A 22,913-nucleotide genomic window follows, 5' to 3' on the forward strand; every position below is an offset into this window, starting at 1 on the left:
TTTCTTGTTTTTTTTCGATTGACATGGTCATATTGGAGGTCCAAAGAGAAAGGTGGTCAGATCAGGGCTGCTGTGTTACATTGTTCAAAGAGAATAAATCCCAGACCATATACAAGGCTGTGGACAAAAAGAAGCCACTGCTCAGCATTTTGGCACACAGCATAAGCGGTTTGGATAATGGATGGATGGATGGATGGATAAGTGCGCTAATGTGGGTGCTATTTTGTAGGTAAATTTGGCAACAAGTGCGCGCGCGCGCGCACACACACACACACACAAACACATTCTTGTACTTCTGTAATTTAGTCCTTGTGAGGACCCCTCAGTGACTATATTCATTCCCTAGCCCTTAACCCTAACTTTAACAATTAAAACTATATACCGAGCCGTAACCCTAACGTTAACCTAATCCTAAATCGAACACTAAAATAGACCCTTGAAGGAGTGACGACTGCCCGAAATGTCCTCACTTTGCAAAAATGTCCTCACTCTCGGATCCTTAAAAACTCAAATTGGTCCTCACAAAGACCAAAGACACAGACACAGACACAGACACAGACACACACACACACACACACACACACACACACACACACACACACACAAGCGTCCTTGCTACAAACACGAGTGTAATTTGTGATAATGGGCTATACAAATAAAATTGACTTGACTTGACTGGTGTGTACAGAATTGCATGTTTGCATGCGTCTGCGTTGGTTCTTAAAATAAAATATGAAAGTTCACAAATGTGTGTGTGTGTGTGTGTGTGTGTGTGTGTGTGTGTGTGTGTGTGTGTGTGTGTGTGTGTGTGTGTGTGTGGTAATTGGAAGTTCGCTGGTTCGACCCGGCTCCTGCCTAGAGCGTGTTGAAGTATCCTTGAGCAATACACCGACCCCTTAAAGCTGCTCCCGATGAGCAGGTTGGCACCTTGCATGGCAGCTTCCGCCATCAGTGTGTGAATGTGAGGCAGGTAAAGCGCCCTGAGTGGTCGGTAGACCAGAAAAGCGCTATAAAAATGCAGTCCAATTACACTGCTTACAATTTTGGCATCTATTACACTATTTTAATCTACGTTTACTCCCATGGTAAATATAAATATATACTGTCGTGGTAAAAATAGGCGACAGGCGTGGGCGCAAGTCCATGAATACTGGGATGGCATCCAGCGCTTTACCTGTGCCCCCGTCCACTAGCGGTTGTGTCAGGAAGGGCATCCGACGTAAAATTCTGCCAAATCATTGTGCAGATTGACAAGACCGTACCGGATCTGTCGGGGGCCGGGTTAACAGCGGCCGCCGTAGGTGCTGTGCCCTGGCGACCCCTGAAAAAGAGGGAACAAGCCGAAAGAAGAAGCAAAACTCTCGTGGTAAATCGCGCTTGATACGGAGGTATTTCAAATGTAAATGAATGAAAATGTGTATAGACTTCGCTCAATGTGTACTTAAATACTTAAAAATACTGAAATAGTTGTAATGCTCGACCGTTTTCCCACAGTTGCCTCGTTTTAAAAGTCACCGCCTGTAGAGGGCGGTATTGATCCAGTTTTCGGTGAAAGATCCGCGAACGGAACAAAACTCACCTGTCCTCAACCAATCGCAGATATGATAGGTACTTAAACTGCATGCCTGTTGGACGCTTACATTTAAATTTATTTCCAAAGTAATTACACGTCATTCTCTAAGGCGGTAGTGGCAGTAAGGCCATCAAGCCACCAAAGGGCAAAATACACCGTAAAACACGCTTAACAAGATCAGTTGTAGATGCATTTTTCTTTTGTTTCCTACGGACACACACAATTGAATGCTAGGCTATTGGTTGCAGCATACCAGACATGTGCAGCTGCGGAATGTTGATTGAAACGTTTTCATAAATACCGTCTGGTTACCCAAACAATTATATATATTTTTTACATATGTCTGTATAAGAAGAAAAGAAGGATTAAATAATCATCCTCATATCGATTGATAAGTAATATATCTAAGCTTGGTGTTCATGAACAAGTGACCAGACTGATTGTTTGTGTTGTATCATTCTTACATACTTCTATATGTTGCTACAAACTCCCGAAGAATAGGAATTTGCTTAAGTGCAAATTCCATGTACTTGTTGAGGGGCGGGGCTTCTACCGAAGAAACCCATTGTGATTGATGCTGCGAGGAGCCAATACAATATATAATTCAACAACGGTGACGCCTTGAAGGAAAACTGGCCAATGGCAGAAACGGCTTGGAAAGCCGAGGTGGAGAAGGTTCCCTTTGCACCGATCTCAGAGCAGCCTTGTCAATTACAGCTGCCTGCCATCGAGCCGTTTGTGTAGAAACCCAAACCGATCCCGAAACAGCGCATTCAACAGACGACTTTTATCCCTGTCGGGAGGAGTGTGTGGCACGGATCGTTTTTGAAAGGTTGGATCCGCCGGAGACAGCCGCGGCGAGGGATGAGTAACTGACGGGACTTACCAGGAAAAACAAAAAAACACGGCCTCCGAGTGGACGGCTACACGAACTGCGAAGTTTTGCCCCGGCGCACACCCACTTAAAGAAGACTTCGGACCGACGAGGGTCCATTCAGCGCCGACGTCCGGAGCGACAGTGAGTTCTCCACACATTGTTTATCTACCAACTTGTGTTCAGCGTCGGCGTGGGAAAGCGGCTGCGCCCCCCCCCCCCGCCTCTCACACAGCCTTGTCTGTTGTTGGGTCGCAGGGCTGCATTGCACAATGTTCGACTTTGTTGCCGCAAGCAAGCGTCTCATAAATGTAAACGCGACAGTGGAAATCCATCGTAGACTTGAACAGAGAGGGAAAAAGGCACAAAGCTCATGTAAAGTTACGTTCACCTATCCGCGTGCCTCAACGAGAGAATGCGCGTTCCGCGCTCACAGCTTGCACCAACCGTGCACACCACGACGCCGCTGTTTTGTTTCTTTTTTGCCGATTTAGTTTGATGATCGCGCGAAGTGTAATGATATTAGGTGGTCATCTGGGCTGTGTGTTGTGCACTGCACTGCACCTGCAGCTTCAGTGAAACATCTCGCATGGGAGGGCAGAAACACTCATGCACTGCAAAGTTCACTCTGGTGACAAGGCGCTTGTCACGGGCTGACAGCGCCAAGCCATTCAGCAGGCAGCTTACTGGGACATGTGTGAATGTTTATATACACACACACACACACGCACACTTTGAAATCCTACCACCCGCTTTTCTAGCGCCAATTTCTCAATCGATTGAAAGTCAAAGTCAGGCTGAGGATTGCGACACCATCTCTTTGAAAGCCCTAATTTTGTTTACTCTGTAATTATTTGTTTCCACTGACTGACAGCCCGCGACCCTGAGAGCAGGATAAGCGGTTTGGCTAATGGGTGGATGGCCTGACAGCGATTGGCTCTAGATTTCTTGATTGCAGGTGTGCCTGGACTCCGCGAAGCAACTGTGATGCAATGAATGAGCTGTAGGAACTAGGCCAACAGGTCATTTGGTTGTGACAGTGTTTGCATATGGATATGCTAGTGAGGTTTCAGAGAGGAATCCTCCGTTGAGTCTAGTGTAGAACTTATTCTCAGTTCCTAGAAAGTTACAATACATTCATTATTAAAGCTACAACCCTGACTTCCACGCAAACAAATGTCCTTATTGATATTTCCTACTGCTGGCATAGTTAAGAAAATCTCCAAATCATGATAAGGGTTTTACATCTTCAGTGTTTCAGCCAAATGTTGAATTGTAATGCAGGAAGCAGCAAGTTTTGAAGAAAAGTGAAGTTGACAGTAGGGGAGGTACTGACACAAATAGTACTAGCGACTCTTAGATTTCCAATGGCGTGATCCAACACAAGTGTAATTATCAATGTCGCTGTAGCTGTCAGTGTGTCATACAAAAATTACAATCTTTAAGATTGTAGCTTTAATGTCATAGCGCTCCTTCCAAATGTATTTGAATGTGTCAAGCATATGGGTTGGGAATCAGGCTGCTCATCTGCCAGGCATGTTGCTGAACTTCATTAACTCATCCTCTGGACCTCTTTGGCCTGTTCAGAACCATGTGTGCCCTTGTTCTAAGAAAGAGAGAGGAGATGACCTTCTTTAGCTTGTATTTGAATGTCAAAAAGGGGTGTCTCTGGAGAGCAGGCACAATAACCTCGTTGACTCCAACATGATCTCAATGGGTTCCCAGCAATTGGGAACTGGCTAGCTGCTTTTTTCTTTCTCACTGGGAAGTTGTCTCGAGGAGAGAAAGGTAAAAGGCCCTCATCCTGCAATCCACAAAAGGCAAGTAGTTTTTCTGAGGGGGTTCTGATTTGAAACAGATCAGTGTAATTCATTACTTTGTCAATATTGTTTGAAAATACTGGTATCCTAATAAGAGTATGATAGCTTCACAGGCGATTTACTTATTTATTTGTCAGACAAGCAAAACCCCCCTTTTTTTGCAGAAGTATTTAACATATAGAGGACATAATTTCCATATTGTCATAGCTTTGACATTATAACATGCACATTCTGGTCACTATAATATGCACACAAAGTCTGGGACAGGAGTGTGTCCTGACCATGTTTGCATTCACATATTTCCATAGTTGATTCTTTGTGTGCATGTGTGCGTGCATGCTTGCGTGTATTACTCTGGTCTGCTTGTGGAGGCAGTTGAAGCCAGGACAGGGTCAGATGTAGCAGTCCAGACAAAGCTCAGTGTTGGAGGGTCAGCCCTGTGTGGTTGTCTGAACAGGTGTCCTGGTGCTGCAGCCCTGCATAACTCACATTCCCAGGGTTTTGTTCCTGGACTGGAGGGTTGCTGAATAGGGGGAGTGAAGTCTGGGAACTGGCAAGGCTGTGTGCGCATTCTCAACTCCCAGAATTCATCGAAGAAAACCCACTGGTTGAAACAAAACATTTCCTGTTATGGCAACGGCTTGACTTGTATTTATGAGAAACCACATATCAACAGCAGGGGCATATTGTGTTTAAGATTTTTTTGAATTAATGTGTCAGTTTGGATCCCCTTGCAGTTTCTATCCACTTGCACAAGATATCCCCTCACCGTAGGGTATTAGAAGTTTTCTTTGCACACCGTGCCTTTTATTCTGTGCAACGTGAAGCATAGATCAGGAGGAGGTGCAGAGACAATTCTATGTATTCATATTTTGCTATTTTATTTTTACTCTTTAGGCTACCTTTAAAGGCTCTTTTCAAACACAAACAAATGACTGTCATCATATAAGCCCACGTATGTCCTAAAACACCTGCCATACCTCCCTTAGCTCAAGAAAAACATGCAGAATTAAAGTAAAGAGCTAGATGTCTTTGTTTGGAGTGCGGTGAAACAGTGAAGTGAACCTCAGTGAGGGCTTGGCAAGCACAAGGCCACCATATAAGCATGTCCCTTAACAACCTCTTTGGACAGATGTGGAAGAGAGGCACATTTCTCTCCCTGATTTCACTGTGATTGTGCAGCAAATATTCTACAGTATGATGTCAACAAATGTGGATGCTCACCAAGGCAGGAATGCAGTCACTCTGCTGTTTAAATGTGGAAAAACCTAAAGCAGCCAAAGCATGTGAGGGAAGATTATCAAGACATCTTGGTCTCTTTTAAAAGTGACAGTATATCCAGAAGCAATAGCCTATTGCGAGTGCTCCGTCCCCACAAAGAGACGACCATTCCTTTGGCTGCTGTGTGAATGCCAACAACTGACACATTTAGGTGAACCGACTTAACGAACAGTCCAGGCTAAACATAGTAACTTATGAACTATGAATGCATGTATGTTGTTGTGGTAGCATAATTAATTCATACAGCAAAGACAAGTTTGTGATGGTCTGTAACATTGCATACATTTTTGTTTTTAGACTTCAGATAATATGGAAAGTTTTCATGTATTTCCTGGGCACATTCAAATCTTTTCACAGATGTTTTAATGTTATGAAATTGACAGTTTAAAGGTGACAGATTTACAAAAGCATGTTTCTAAGAACTGCAACAACATATCCACTGTCATCAGACAAGATCATCCTTGGAGTCAATCTGCCTTGGCATATATGGCTAGCTGAGGAATTCATCATTGTACAGATGTTGAATTGGGCAGTGCTCTCCGAAGTCATTTTATCCAGCTATACACCCATCTATCCCTTCTCGTTTACCATCCTTGGATTCATTCTTCTTTTATCGTCCATCCATCCATCTCATCTTTCCAGTGTGTTATTCATCTTGGATTTTCCAATGTATCGTCCCAACCACCCATCCACACCATCTTCCCCTTCCTGCTTCTATCCATCTATTCATCCATCCACGTATAATCACCATCTTTCTCTGTGGCATTGCTAATCTGCATTGCAAGTCTGCGGTGGACTGTCATGCAAGCTGCCATTGTGCTGATCACAGACACAGAGATTAAAAAGATGTGCTTGTCAGGGTCGCAGTTGATGATGCTGTCTGTGTCCCTCTAGCTGCTCTGCCAAGGTGTAGGGTTTCGCTTCGGACCCCCGATGGCTGTGCTTGGCCGGAATGAGCCCACCCAGCAGATGCCAGCCATTAGACACCACTGGTGGCTTTATTACATTTCGGCTAGTGCACATGAAACGTTGCGCTCACCCCACAAGCACGTTGCACTCCTGACTCTGAATGACGTTTGATGGAGAAAACAGAGAAACCATGCAAATGGCAATAACATTAAAATGATGGGTGTGGGAGACTAAACCAGGCTGTGAGGTGTTCATTTATATGGGCCTTGATTTATATGTGGACCTCAGCAAAGCTTTTTGATTTTGTGGATGACTTCCTTCTTCACCTGAAGCTTTTACACATTAAACTATCCATTTCACTCTTCAGTGTCCTCATTTTCCGTTTAGTTGAATAGGTTTCCTGAATTTGGTACACAGAAATATGTTTGTTGTTATTCTTCAAAAATTCTTATTTTGTTGTAAACTGAGTGTTTGTTGGGTTATAAGAATTCCTTTTTTGAAAGAAAATTGGAAATTGTAGCGCATTCGTTTCCTGATTTGTAGCCCCTTGTAACCAGTTAGTGTAGTTAGTGGAGGCTATAGCTTTATATAGAGATGCAGTTGGTTCACCACACTAGCGTAATCCTTATTTGTCACATGCTGGTTTATTTATGAGGGTTTTCCATGGATGGACCCAGCCTAGTATTACTACAACCATTCCCCTTACGTTTGCCCTGTGAATAATTCAGCATACTTGGAGCAAACAGAGCCAAAATAGGTCTCGCCAAGCATTTGTTTACAGCTCTGTTTGACGAATCACAGCAGCCAGAGAGGATTTGTGTTGCTATATTTTTGTAGGTGCCGTAAGCTGTAGCTGATGGAAAATCAATTAAAAGAGCAAGTGTAGATCAGTGTCAGAGTATGTGTGCAATGCAGCTCTTTTGAAGGAAAGGCAGTGAGCAAAATTGACACTGACTGATCTTTCCACCTTTGCCATTTGACCTCGCCATCTATAGTCTGCACTGTCAGCAGAAGACGACGCTGTGTTTATTGTTCGTAGATCAGCAATACAAGCATTTTACATTGCAGCCTGTCACTGGTGGGTATCAAGTGCAATATTAATGAGCCATAAGGCCGGCGTCTTCATTTAGCATGTTTTGATATTCAGTGGGCTGATATCCAGTGCTTGGTTACCAAATGCCAAACCTGTTACTGAAGTTTGGCCCATTCGGCTGTGGTGATCTCTGAGGGTGATCTGTGATGGTGAACTGAGTGCTGAAATAGAGACAGCAATTAAACTCTTAAGGATAGGGCGTCCGGGTAGCATAGCGGTCTATTCCATTGTCTACCAACACGAGGATCGCTGGTTCGAATTCCCATGTTACTTCCGGCTTGGTCAGGTGTCCTTACAGACACAATTTGGCCGTGTCTGATGGTGGGAAGCCGGATGTGGGTGTGTCCTGGTCAATACACTAGCACCTCCTCTGGTCGGTCGGGACACCTGGTTGGGGGGGGGGGATATCGTGATCCTCCCACCCGCTACGTCCTCCTGGCGAAACTCCTCACTGTCAGGTGAAAAGAAGCAGCTGGCGACTCCACATGTATCAGAGGAGGCATGTGGTAGTCTGCAGCCCTCTCCGGATCGGCAGAGGGGGTGGAGAAGCGACCAGGACAGCTCAGAAGAGTAGGGTAATTGGCCGGATACAATTGGGGAGAAAAGCCCCCCCCCCCAAAAAAAAGCTGAGTCAAGGCCAGATGCTTCAAAACTAATATTTTTAGTCAAAACAAAGACTCTTAAGGATAATGGCGATAACAGGCAATAATGATAATGGGTGCGACAGTGGCTCGGAGGTAGAGCAGGTCGTCTGGTAACTGGAAGGTTGCCGGTTCGATCCTCGGCTCCTCCTTGCAAAATTGTTGAAGTGTCCTTGGGCAAGACAGCGAACCCCTAACTGATTTCGATGAGCTGGTTGGCGCCTTGCATGGCTGACACCGCCATCGGTGTATGAATGTGTGTGCATGGGTGAAGGTGAGGCATTCAATGATTGTAAAGTGCTTTGAGTGGCTATTGTAGCTAGAAGAGTGCTATATATAAATGCAATCCATTTACCATTTGCATCTTGGTTTAACATGAAAATAACACACTGTCTTAAACTCAAAACTGGGATAGCTTATGCTCGCATCAAATGAGAGGAGAGATATCTGTGAATGTTCTCATTCATCCAGGTCATGGTTATCCAAAGGAGTTGAATCAAGTGCAACTGGACTATATACCAAGTCCAGTTGCACTTGATTCAACTCCTTTGGAGAGAGGAGAGATATTTTGCCTCTGAGTCATTGTCTTCTCCAATTCTCCCCCTTTTTGTCTAGCTGACAAATAAGCTACAATTTTGAGTTTCAGAAACAGAAACCAGAGGATGCGTCCCATTTTTCGTCGTTGCTGTCTTGTTCTAAGGGCCATCTTTAGGGTCATTGATCTTACATTCGCCGTATGATTCATGTTAATGCCTTCCTAACCACGGTAAAGGATATTTGCACAGCTTGTTGCTCCACTTTCTGACACAATAATAAAAGAAGATCGAGGGGACCAGGGTAATATCATTATCTCTCTGTAAAGCTTATAAATGGGGGGGGGGGGGTGTCTACCTTCCTGTATGGGCTTAAAGGAAGGGTGTGTTTTTCAATATGAACATTTCCATCCATTATCCAAGCCCCACTTATCCTGCTCTCAGGGTTGCGGGGATGCTGGAGCCTATCCCAGCAGTCACTGGGCGGCAGGTGGGGAGACACTCTGGACATAGTTGGCCCATGACCTTGTCTGTAAGCATTGATTGTGAATACTGGCAAGAGGACTATGCAAAGTAAATGGAGGGGGGAAAAAATCACATTTGGTTTTCTGTTTTGGGATGATGGGTCTGCTGTTTTGGAGAGCTTTAGTCCTTTAGAACAGTGCTGATGGAAGTGGGCGCATTTTGTCTAGGTGCCTGCGTTCTTTCATTGGGCAGGGTCCCCAGGGTGGGCAGCAGGTCTGGTTTTTAAGAGTCTAAATCCCATCTTTGTGTGAGGGGTAACTCAAGTGGTGTCAGCTGTGGCACTGTACACTTGTTGCTGCATCTCCTGCCACCTCCTTCTGGCCAAAGGCCCCCAAGGCTACCCTTTATTTTGCCTGTAAACATCTCGGAGCCTTTTTATTCACCCTTCAGGCACCATGTCCCTTTGTGTATGTGTATGTGTTTTTTTTGTTTTGTTTTTGTGTGTGTCTGTGTCCTGTGTGTGAATGCATGCTTTTATGAATGCTTGCTTGTGAGTGTGCTAACTTGCACGTGTGGTTGTTTTTCTGTGTGTTTGTGTTGCACAGGCATTCATTCATGTTTAGACCACTAGGCACCCTCTCTCTATTCGCTTGTTGCTCATTGATAGCAATGATCACAGTTTAACCCTGAATGCCCCTGCACAATAGCCTATTAGAACCACTATGCAATCTCTCCTCTCTGATGGTTTATATTTGATTATGGTGATTCAGTCTGTATGATTGCAAGCAAGGGAATACAATTCTGATGGATATATATTGAGTCTTAATACAGTATTTGCTCCCCTCTCTGCTTTGAATGTTGTGCGAGGACTTCTCTTTTACCTTACTGCATTCATTACCTTTCCCTATGTCGTCCATGTCCGCCAAACCATCTAGAGTCTGAGTAATTCAGATGTAGTTCTGGGCCTTTTTGCAAGGCATTACAGTTGACTGACTAATCTGAGTTTTGTCAGATGTGGTGGAAAGCATAATCCTTATCATTTGTGTTAGCAGCTGTTTCTAATTGGTGTGATTTAGACAACTCCGGCTGATATTTAATTTAGGACATTTTGCATAAAAAACGACCTTAGACTTCTCACTTTAATCCTAGCACATGCCGCCATAAAGGGTACATATTTTACCCTGGCAGAGGGACACTTGCCAGAAACCGCGTCAGGATGGTGTAACAATTCATAACTAACGCTAGAGTCGACCATAATTTACGCTCTGTATAATTACCAGAGATGTAATTTCATAGTTTCTCTTGAAGTTCGAAGCATCCTCAAATCTAAACAACCACAGTCATTCGTTGCTGACAAACATGTGTTGCTCACGAATCAAAGGACAAACCTCTCTTCTAAGTTAGCTTTTGGTGCACCACTAATTGCAGAGTAACCTTGTGGAAAGACTGTATTTAGCACAGTCTTTTGGCCCTGGTGCAAATAAAGTGTGATATTTATAGGGCTTTCGACTTTAGAGAGTTGATATTAACAGACCTCTGGTATTCAGATGGATGCATGGATGCAAAGTATCTTACACTTTGTGTAGTTATCACGCTGTTCTTTTGACAGGAGTCAGTTTGGATTTGAATGGAGTTCACTCTGCAGGGTGTGGTTGATTCGGTCTCTAGGTCTGCTGGGTCATTCGTTTTGTTTATGGTGCATCTAACCTACTTCATGTTTAAAGACTTTGGCTTTTCCCGAATGGATGCATTGTTTAGTGTGTATAGTTTGTGCCCTAATCAACGTATTCACTTCGATTCTATATTAGTCAGGCTTCCAGATTATCAGGCAATAACGGTTCGTAAATTCGGTGGAACCCTTGGGACTGACTTCATTTAGTCTGGTGTTTGTCAGGACTTTGCACTTGATCACCCAAAGCAGTCTCAGTCCAGTTAAGCACTGCTTTTGCTGCCATTGACCAAGGCTCTTAGACATCTGCCGACCTTTTTCAAAGAGGGGTTTTCAGCTCAAGCTGAGTGGCATTTGTTTGCCCCCCCCCCCTCCCCAACAATGGCCGTCCCTTCAGCAGGCAAGGTTAAACTGACTGGGGGGGCGGACCGGGTTTAGTGATTTAGTATACTTGTTACTGAAGTGCCCGTGGGGGTGGGGATGTGGTGTTCATTTGCATCTATGAGACAGTGGACGACTTCCCAGTGTTCAGCCTGCAGCCTGTTGCATAGTGTGGCTGGGGGTGTGGTAGAAAATGAGGACAAATCGTCAAACAGACAAGGGCGTCCAGGTGGCGTGGCGGTCTGTTCCGTTGCCTACCAACATGGGGATTGCCGGTTCGAATCCCCGTGTCACCTCTCGCTTGGTCGGGCATCCCTACAGACACAATTGGTCGTGTCTGCGGATGGGAAGTCGGATGTGGGTATGTGTCCTGGTCGCTGCACTAGTGCCTCCTCTGGTCAGTCGGGGTGCCTGTTTGGGGGGGCGGGGGAACTGGGGGGAATAGCATGATCCTCCCATGCACTATGTCCCCCTGGCGAAACTCCTCACTGTCAGGGGAAAAGAAGCAGCTGGCGTCTCCACACCTATCGGAGGAGGTATGTGGTAGTCTGCAGCCCTCCCCGGATCGGCAGAGGGGGTGGAGCAGCAACCGGGACAGCTCAGAAGAGTGGGGTAATTGGCCAAATAACAAAAAAATAAAATAAAAAATTTGTCGGACAGACGGGCAGAGAGACGGGCGGACAGACTTACAGAAGCATCTCAGCACTTCATAACCCTCTCTTAGGAGAAAGTTTATTAAAGGTCATCTGAGCAATGCTGAAAGTAGTAGTAGTAGATTGAGCAATGCTATGGTGTTTCAATGGGAAGTCGAGCTCCCTTTACTCTTCCAGATCCAAAGCTTACAGAATTGGTCTCTACTGTGTAATGGCTTTTTATTTTTTCTGGTCCTCCAGTTTCCTCCTTGTTTCTGGGGTCATCTGGCTTGGCTTGAGACAAAGGAGCCCTTTCTAGGTTTGTTTTGAGGCCGTCTCTTCAGTAGCTGGCCAGTAATCACATTACCCATCAGTGACCTCTGTCATAGTCAGAGAGAAAGAGAGAGAACGATGGAAAGATAGATAGAGAAGTAAAAGGCTGATATGGATAGAGAGAAAGACGGGGTGACACAAAGGCTTATGATTTGTGAACATAGGGGTATTGTGTGCCAGCGAGCCTCAGTCAAGCACAGCAGTCTTAGGTTCAGGCCCGGAAGCTGGGCAGTAGACGAGTCTGAAACCTTCTGGACATCCGTGAGGAAAAAAGCTCCCCAACCACCAAACAGCCGCCTTCTGAGAGCACACTGCCCTCTGCAAAGAGCCCTTAACGCATAAATATTCAGTCAAACAGACATTAAAGAAAGTGAACCTTTTGCACATTATCCTCTCCAGCTATGGAGGTGTCAGCGGATCCAGTGACACTGCAGAGGAAACAATGATCGCTTTGAGCTTGCCTAATGAGGTTAGTTTGGACACGGGCTCGTGCTGCGATATGGCTTCAAATAACACAGTGAACACAAGGTCAGGAAGTGGTCGAAGGCTCAAGTACAGTGCCAAGAGGAAAATGATTCATCCTTAAGAAGGAGCATGAAGTAAGTATGAGATCACTGAAATATGTTATGATGCTGAAATATTTCAAGAATCTGCCAAGTGTACAATTACTTTCCCTTGTGACGCTTAGGATGCCTTATGCGTTTTCAAGACTTTTGACACCGTTATTTTATTTTGGAGTTATTTGGTTGCGTTTTGGAAAGCAATACTCTGACTGTACTGAACTAGTATTGTGTGGCCCCATTGCACCCTCTCTTGTCTTTCTGTGTCCTGGATACGATTCAGGATTACTAATCCCCACAGGTCACATTCAGGAAGTCTGCCTTCATTTCCATTATTAGAATGCCTGATGCTACCATACACATGCTTAGCTTACCATGGAGGACTACTTTTTTTTTAACGAGTGCAATTTCTTAATCAAATTAAGCCACAAATGACATGACTGGGCATTCCTTGACTGTCCTTAAACACTGTCATATAAACTAACTGAAAGACTTCACTTTGTTGGCAAAAGGCATTAGATGCTAGTAGTATTACCACAGAAGGAAGGAATGTCTTCCTAAAATCTAATGAATGCCAAAAATATCCAGCAGGGGAAATGCTGTATAACATCATGAGTATCACAATCTCAGTACGCGCTTGCTGAGAACTCATAAAATATTTATGCGTTTTTCAGTAAAGAAGTAATTTGATGTTCTCTCAGCCCATAAACGCTGCTATATATTCTTTTAGTATGGCAATGGGTCCTTAAAAGTCCTTCAGATTAAAGGTTGGAGGATTTGACTGGATCTGAGTGGAGCTACTGGACTCCGCCGGTGTTCTCCTGTGTGTTTGAAGGACACTACGCAGACACAGGACGTCTCACTTTGTCCCACCTGCTGACAGCGAATGTACTCTGATATCCCAATGGATTTACTCCAACACTTCCATACTAGTAGTCAGAGAGGGGTCCAGCCATGCCGTCACGCAATTTGATTTGCCCTTGCTAACTGGCTGGCTCCCATGAATATAAGTTAAGTATTAAAACCATTTGCTGACTGTTTAATGGCTTACAATGCAACAATGTCTCATTCATTGTACTGCAGATATGATGCTGATGGCGTGTTATACTGTAGGTTAAATCGACCCTCATTTCAGTGTACCACCTGGCGGTGCTGAAAGGGTTGTTCTCTTTTTCGATGTCGTATTTCTCTACCTAGTGTGGTGTAAAAGAGATCCCTTCATCATTCATGGAGCTACTTAATAGCTGCCTGGACTAATCCAATCAACACAACTTATCAGCCAACCAGCAGGCAGGCAGGCAGAGATGGAGAGAGAGAGACAGACAGACAGACAGACAGACAGACAGAGATAGAGCGGCAGACAGACAGAGAGGGCGAGAGAGAGAGAGAGAGAGAGAGAGACAGACAGACAGACGGACAGACAGACAAACAGAAACAGAGATTGGCAGACAGACAGACAGTGGCAGGCAGAGACAGACACAGAGAGAGAGGGAGAGACAGACAGACAGACAGACAGACAGAGATAGAGACAGACAGACAGACAGACAGACAGACATACAGACATACAGAGACAGACACACAGACAGGCAGGCTATCCCTGTGGCAGAAGAGGGCTAGTTCGAGACAGTAGTGATGATGGAAAGAATCTTTCTGGTGTCACTTCAAACTGACTGGTGCTAAATTGTTGTTTCATGAAGCCAGGGCAGGGACTTGAGTTTGATGCTAATGTTTCTGTGGAGAGGACAGATAGGCCAAGATTAGCCTGCAAGACAAGCCTTTAAAAATGGAATCCCGGCTGACCTGAAAAAAAATCTAATAATGACTGTAAAACATTCACATTTAAATAATAAAAGTCAATTTTGAAACATTTTTTTAACACTAATGCATACTCAATGGCTCATCTCTTTAAATCAGCCCTGCATTAGAAGTCCAGCTCTGAGTATGGAAAGATGCACTCAGCTAATTTAGAGCAGATAAGCAGCGTTCAGCTATAGAGGGGTCACATCTATCTCCACTTCCTGGTGATATATTTACAACATACGATAAACTCGTGCTTGTGAATGTTGTCTATATTTTTGGTGGCGGTGGATTTGCTTTGAGGATCTGTTCAAAAAGTCAATGGCTATCTAGTAAGTGTTGAGGCTACAGTGGTTTCATGAGCTTAGGTTGATCCTTTGTTAAGCTGTGCCCCTCTAAACCATGATAAAATCTCAAGTATTATCGAAAGGGACAGAGGCATAAAATGTGTGTGTTTGTATAAGACCCTTCTAATCAGTATGTTGTGTGCTTCTTAAAGTGTGATGGAGAAATGGAGAGAAAGAAAGAAAACCCAAGACACAAAGTATAGGTCCATCCATCCATCCATTATCCAAGCCGCTTATCCCAACCGGGGTCGCGGGATGCTGGAGCCTATCCCAGCAGTCATTGGGCGGCAGGGGGGGAGAAAGTTGAGATGAAAATTAATATTATAGTGTGTGCATATGCATTGGTGTGTCTGCATGTGTGCACATCACTTGTGAACTCCTGTGGGCACAGGGAACATGCACGTGTGTGCCCGTTTGGGTGCACGCATCCCCTATGTGTAGCTGTCTCTGGTGCTGTCTTCACAGAGTCCACTGAGTTGTAGCAGGCCAAGAGGCGCATTCTGTGAACTGTCAGCACACAGTGTCTTTACAACAATGAACAGCATGGATCAGCAAAGTCACAAGGTGGAGCAAAGCTTCAGATCAGTTTACACATACTGTAGCCCTTCAGAGGCTGATGCCCCAATCCTAAGGCATACTGTCATACCCTAAGTGTTATGAAGTGAGTCCTTTTCACTCTTGAATCCTGCAGTGAAATATAGTTTTCATCAGTGCATGAAAGTGATAAGCCACAATAGGCCTTGCTTTGCAATTGTTTTACAGCCAAGAGTGTTTAATAAACATGAAGCAGCCATCCATTCCATCCATTATCCAAGCCGCTTATCCTAATTAGGGTCGCGGCATAATGGAGCCTATCCCAGCAGTCATTGGCGGCAGGCGGGGAAGCACCCTGGACAGGCTGCCAGTCCATCACAGCGCCAACACATTCACACCTAGGGACTATTTAGTATGGCCGATTCACCTGACCTACATGTCTTTGGACTGTGGGAGGAAACCGGAGCACTCAGGGGAAACCCACGCAGACATAGGGAGAACGTGCAAACTCCACACACAAGATGACCTGGGATGACCCCCCCCCCCCCCAAAAAAAGTTGGATAACCCTGGGGTTTGAACCCAGGACCTTCTTGCTGTTAGGCGACCACACTAACCACTGCGCCACCATGCCAGAACATGAAGCAACGTTTTCATAAAAAAGCAGTATGGCACACCGTTAGTTTAATGCTTTTAATGCACCGTTGTAATGGAAATCTACTGTACATATTGCATGATTTTTCTTTTTGTTTTGAATAATAACTTAAAATATTTTATTAAACGCTTGCATTGGTCAATCGTTTAGTTGTAGTACCACTATGTTGGGCTATTTTTGATAACTATTAGTAAATGAAATAACAGTTTGAATGTATAAAACCTATTTTTTGCTAGTTAGAGTGAATAAGAATAGGGAACCAGAACTGTGTGTTTTTGTAATGTGCAAGTTTGGACAGGCTTTCCAATACTCTCTTCCAATCCACGCATTTCATACTTTTTGCTGATATTCATCTTGCACGTGAAGCCCGACCGTCCGTGCAAGTGCCCAGATTACATTGTCTACGATTACACACTGTTCAGAGAATAGGAAGTATTCACAGGCCTTGTGCTCGCTGCTTTTGGTGCCCGTTCTTTAGTGAAACATTTCTGCACATGCTCAAACTTCAAGGCGAAATTGGCAGCGCTGTGGTTAGACCCATCTGCTTGCCTTGCGCGTAGGAGTCGGTGAACGGGTAAATGGGTTGAGGTGTGGTCGATGAGGTGGTGACAGAAGGAGGCTGTTGCAGAGTTACTGTTGGCAGGGCCTGGGGAACGCAGGGGCGACCGTGGTGGGAGGTCCTCACTAATCACTTCCTTTTCACATCCCTATCAGTCAGCACATGTAATACTGCCCGACACAGGTGTGGGTAGTCTGCGCTGACAAAGGACTGCTTTTTTTGGTAAACGAAGCTGAAGAAATATGCACAAATACAGCCAGTAGCTTCTTTGCTCTGTCTGTTATGCTTAGGCTAGGCAAGCTTACAAGAAGCACTCTGTGTGTTTCTTGACATTTAGACAAAGGGAGAAAAGTTGGCAAACATCACAGCCCTGAAATGATGGAGGTGTCCAAGCAACTGCAACACAAATGCCCGCTGCTAATGGGCATGTGGGACTTAGTGTGTGTCTATGTGCGTCTTTGTGTTTGTTGTGGATGCCTGTGTATATTTGGACAAAGCATCTGTTTAATGTCACTTCAGTTGGCTCTCCACGACTAGTCACATCTGCTTCAGCTCCCAGTCAAGCCAGTGGTTGAGATTTTAAAGTTGGGGATAGTTATGCAATAAAACAACATGGGCGAGGTTTTCTTTTTTTGTAAATTATTCTCTCAATTTAGGCATAATTGCCTCCAGTGAGTCACAAAACCTTAAGAAAATATCTACCAAGATTTGATGGAAATTGAAAATCTCTATTCACCGCTCGGTATTTCCAAAGATTTAGTTCATTGTATTTCTTTTATTTATTTATTTATTTATTTTGGGGGGGGGGTTTTCCCCCATTTTTCTCCCCAATTGTACCCGGCCAATTGCCCCACTCTTGCGAGCCATCCCGGTCGCTGCTCCACCCGTCTGCCGAACCGGGGAGGGCTGCAGACTACCTCGTCTCCTCCGATACATGTGGAGTCGTCAGCCACTTCTTTTCACCTGACATTGAGGAGTTTCGTCAGGGGGATGTAGCGCATGGGAGGATCACGCTATTCCCCTCAGTTCCCCCTCCCCCCCTGAACAGGTGCCCCGACCAACCAGAGGAGGCACTAGTGCAGTGACCAGGACACATAACCACATCCGGTTTCCCACCCGCAGACACGACCAATTGTGTCTGTCGGGACGCCTGACCAAGCCGGAGATAGAACGGATTCGAACCGGCAATCCCCGTGTTGGTAGGCAATGGAATAGACCGCTACACTACCCAGATGCAGTTCATTGTATTTCTGTGGCAAACACGTGTCAGTTTGGTATAATCAGCTGATGCACCTGAACTCCAGTGACCCTCTCTTACAAGTTCCTCTTTTCTATCGGTAAGTAAAGATGGTGAAGACTGGGAAGTGTAAGGCTGTAGTCTACATTTTGGTGTTGCGTCTCATAGTGGCCAAAAATTACACAAACCTTTAAAAGATTGAGTCGTAACCATGAACCTCGTGTCAACACACAAAATGATAGTTCGGCTCGCTAAAGTGACATTTCTGAATGTTTTATGAGTGTGTACATTTTTTATTTTTTATTTTGGACCTGAAGTCTCTGCAGCCTGGGTGCCAACTAGCTACAATGCACAGTTAATGTGAAAAGATGGAGAAGGTGAATAGGAAGAAGTAATGCAGCTATAGATTTACTCAAGTAAAGCCACAGAAAATGTGCTGCAACAACTTTCAGTCCCAAGTGTTGGACGCACAGTGATGTGACGTCGAATGAAATCTGATCTTAAGAATCCAGTGTGTCATGTGGAAATAACTAGTGTCAATCATTTTGATTTTAGGTTGCTTAGGTCTTGTGAAATAGTCATTTCGAGTTAGAGAGACTGTGTGGGAGCACAGCCAGTATTTAACGCCTATATTCATAAATATTCGAATACCCAAGGTTTAAATGCAGTATGAAGTCATATGACATCCTTATTCAGCACAGCCAGTTGTTTAAGGCCCAGTTAGGCCTAGTGAGGCGTGAACGATGCAGAAATGGACGACCGTCGAGTGGTTAAGACAGCTGTGAGTGTGAAGTTTGAGAAAGAAAGAGCTGTTGCGTAATAATGATTTTTTTTTTTAACGGAGCAGGCACCTTGTGCTGAAATACAGAAGGACTATCACCAGTAGTGCTATACGACCCAGTCACACAAGCCCAGACAAACCTGAGTGTGTGAAGGTATGTGAACTTGTGTTAGTCTTGTGGGGGTTTTCTCTTTCTCACTGTATCTGTCTAGACTGTCAACCGTAGATAAAAGTTGTGATGACGTGCAAAAAGTGCGCAATGTTTTTCCTTAAATCGTAAGTATTATTGATAAATAGAATGATGGACGATAAATAGAATGCTCATTTAGCTCGTGTGTGTGTGTGTGTGTGTGTGTGTGTGTGTGTGTGTGTGTGTGTGTGTGTGTGTGTGTGTGTGTGTGTGTGTGTGTGTGTGTGTGTGTGTGTGTGTGTGTGTGTGTGTGTGTGTGTGTCCATACATGTGTACATGCGTGCAAGACTGCTTCACAGCTGATCGAATCCCAGAAACTCATTTTCGCATCAACAGATTTGTCTCTGTATGAATCTGGCTCAGGGGTGCCGCCAGGGATTTTTCGCCCCTATAAAGAATATGACTGAGCACCCTTTAATTAATCAAATAATTATTTATTATTTTCCTGACTTCTGTAAACATTAAACCCCTTCCTCTACCTTCATCCCATGCTGCCAGCTTGCCCAACAATCCCCTCATCAACAGCTTCTCCAATAAGGGACCCATCTTCTTAGTTTGACAAATGTACATATAAAATGCTCTTAACGAAAAGGAATGTGATACCACCATAGCCCAGATTGAACTTGTGGGCTCTTTCCTGTGGATCTCTCCTTCCTGTGGATTGCAAATCAGAGTGATCTTCGACAAGATCTGGCCATATGTCACTGGGTAATCGGATGGGATAAGGGGAAAAACTAGAAATAAATGTCTAAAAATTTTTTTGAGCACCGTTGTAGTGCCCCCTCTAGTCTGGCACCCTTAGAATCTTCATAACATTATACCCACTTACGGCACCACTGTTCTGGCTCAATCAGTCACAATGAAGTTTTCCTGTTGGTTCGTTCTGTGGGCAGTGTCATTAACCAAAGATGCTCTCTCATATGATGGGCATGGAAGACGGGCTCCCAAAACACTTTTCTCACCCAGTAACAGCCGCCTGGGATTTTTCAGTTTCAGGAGGTGAATTCCAGTTGCAAGTTATCTGGTGGAGTCATGAAGTACCAGGGCGTAACGGTGACGACTACTCCCCGTGAGGTTGCAGATATGGGAAATATGAACGGGGAGTGTAATGAAAGTGAAAAGTAGATTTACAGTGTGTTTTACCTGGCATGCTTGCCATGTAGTGGAATAGCCACCACAAAAGGTGACTAACTAACTACATGATAGAATAGAAATCCAGTGGTGCTGATGTTAAGAGTCGCTATTTCAGAGCAAACTGTACAGCCTCTCCACGCAGTTTGTTGTTTTCATAGGGAGGCTCTTGATGGGCAGTCTGGATGGGAGCTTGATATTTTTGGTAGGGTTGACAAACTCAGGCCCTTGAGAGGAGGAAACTAACCCAGAACTATTTACACAAGTCCTCTTCTCACTTCCCTGTGTTTTTACACTCGCCATAAATCAGATTAACTTTGTGGATGATTGCCTCTTAATGGCCCTATATTTCGTACATTGCGTGTTTCTGTGTTTTCATGCTTGTCCGACCTCCTCCCCGTGGCTTAGATTTCACCGACAAAGCAGCAGCGAGGTGCGAGGCTGTGATAGAAAGCAACACAAGTCCTCTGCAGCGGAGGAGGAAGTGGTGGTTGTATATTACTGTGTGTGGAATGTGGAGGGGGAGTAGAGAAGAGAGCGTTGGAGAATGAATAAGTTGGAGGGAGAGGCTGAGTGATTTGTGTGTATATGTCGGTGTGCATGTTTGCATGTGTGTTTGCGTGTGTGACTTTAGCACTTGTTTGTGTGTAAAAATGTAAATGTGTGTGTGTGGGTGGAGGGATGGATGAGTGGGGGCGTGTGAATCCTCTCTGCTTGCCTGGCTTATTTGGGTCACCCATAGTGATTTGCAGGGTGGGGTGGGTGTGATTAGTGTGCCACTGACAGGTGCTGCTTTGCTGCTAAGCATGACTGTCCCAGACAATGGTTACTGGACCGATGCGACCTGCCTGTGTGCTCAGGCAACATGCTCGTCAGAATGGACACAGCCTCCTTCGATGGATGTGACCTCCACGTCCATCATTTCCTTTCAAAGGAACCGTGGGCTATTGACTTTTTAACTGGAGAGCTCAATCCTTGTCTCCATAACGGAGTGCCACAAGGACATGCTCGCCCGCTGGCATGTGATGTCTCAAGCCTTGATGGTGCTTTTCCGAGCATCTCGAGGCCGGAGTCTAAGAGACTAATAGTATTTAAATAGGGTGAGTCATGTAGGGGAGCCTTGCTTGGGCCCCGCTTCCATAATGTCCCCTCACCCGGGCCACTCAATCAAACCTTTGTTCCTCTTAACCCGAGCCCCCACCCATTCCACTCTGCTGATGCACGTTATTATTGTGAAAAACGGGGCTGCACACACACACACACACACACACACACACACACACACACACACACACACACACACAATTATTTTTCCAGTATAAATCTAAGGATGCCTCCCCTTCGTCCACAGCCCACAACGCATCCAGCTCCCCCACAGGGTGCTGTGTGGCAGGGTGGAGGAATGTGTTAATTGGTGGAGCTAGCGAAGAGATAAAGGAGGCTCACTGACACAGACCAAGCAGGCAGAGAATGCACAGTTGTTCATTTCCTGCCTTTTGTGGCTGGGTCATCTTGCTCCGTTCTCCTTATTCCCTGCCCCTCAGGTGAATCCCCCCCCCACACACACACACACACACTTACTCATGCTCGACATATTACAGGCCACACACCCATGCTGCAGGTTCCCTGTTCATCCATTCATTTTTTTTTTGTTCTCCCCAAACTTTCCCTCAGCCTAAAATAGTCCCAAAGCGGGTAGTTTCTGATTCCATTTAACCAGTCGACCTTTTCTTTTGTTCTCATCGTAATTATTTCTGAATTACCAGCAGCAAGTGCCTAATTGAACCCCAGGAGGGGAGGATAATGATGAAATTAAGAGTGTAATGTTTTCCAGTGGAAAGATGAATAATGGGTTCAGGTGTCAACATGTAGGGGTAGACACTCGTGAAACTAGCCTTTTATGTTTTGCCTTCAGGAAATTCAGGAAAATACAAGAAATACAAAGTCGGAGTTGAATGCCAGTTTAACACCCTTGGTCACTATCAAGTTTTAAAGATTCACATCCGCAGGGGTCAATTGAATAACTTGCAGATGTGATGCTGAGTATAAGTTTGCTGATAATGCCATGTGTCATCAGCTTGATTTAGTCATCCAAAGGACGCCAAAGTCGGATGCATCCATGTCCTATCAATCAGGATCGCATCCTGAACTTGTTGAAGTTGTAATTCTTAATTGGTAATTGCTGTCTTTGCTAGCTCCCAAGAGACCGCAAATTAGCTTGTAGCTAACTGTTGTGCAAATTTTAATTGTGCATGGTTCCTGTTAAATAAACCCCCGGTGGCTCACTTGGTAGAGCGTGTACTACACGAGGCTGAGTCCTTACCACAGTGGCCTGGGTTTGAATGCGGCCCATGCACTATGCCCTATCAAATAAAGGCAGAAAATGCCAAAACATAATCTTTTTAAAAAAAAAAAAAAAAAAGTAATGCTCACTGCAAAACTTGTTTGCTCAGAAACAACACGGGAGACATTGTGTCAAAGAACTGGCTACGCAAAACACTAAGTGTGCTTTCCTCCCCCAGTAACACATTGTGTTCACACACGCAGGCGTCAGCCCCGTGTTCCCTCAGCCCTGTGGGCTAGCTATCAAATCGGTTAGCCATTGGTTAAGGTAAGCGTTAGGGTTAGGCAGAGGTTGAGGTTAAGTCAGGTTAAGGTAGGTTAGGTTAAGTTTAGGTGAGTTCATGAAATAAAGTTGAGGGAACATAGGGCTGAGGGAACAGGGTTGAGGGAACATAGGGTTGAGGGAACAGGGTTGAGGGAACATAGGGCTGAGGGAACACAGGACCAAGGGAACAGGGTTGAGGGAAGATAGGGTTGAGGGAGCATAGGGCTGAGGGAACATAGGGCTGAGGGAACATAGGGCTGAGGGAACATAGGGCTGAGGGAACATAGGGCTGAGGGAACATAGGGTTGAGGG

The 22,913-nt window shown here is 44.9% G+C and overlaps 1 protein-coding gene across 1 annotated transcript in view; it reads left to right on the forward strand.

Annotated features, from left to right (window-relative positions):
• The first annotated feature begins 2,411 nt into the window (after positions 1 to 2,411).
• mpp7a (MAGUK p55 scaffold protein 7a) overlaps positions 2,412 to 22,913 on the forward strand; it is a 148,833-nt gene continuing 128,331 nt past the window's right edge. The window contains exon 1 of the mRNA XM_056299186.1: positions 2,412 to 2,591. The gene's annotated coding sequence lies outside the window, so the exon portion shown is untranslated. The remainder of the gene's footprint in view (positions 2,592 to 22,913) is intronic.

This window comes from Lampris incognitus, chromosome 19 (genome assembly GCF_029633865.1).
Source record: "Lampris incognitus isolate fLamInc1 chromosome 19, fLamInc1.hap2, whole genome shotgun sequence".
In the NCBI taxonomy this organism is placed as follows: domain Eukaryota; kingdom Metazoa; phylum Chordata; class Actinopteri; order Lampriformes; family Lampridae; genus Lampris; species Lampris incognitus.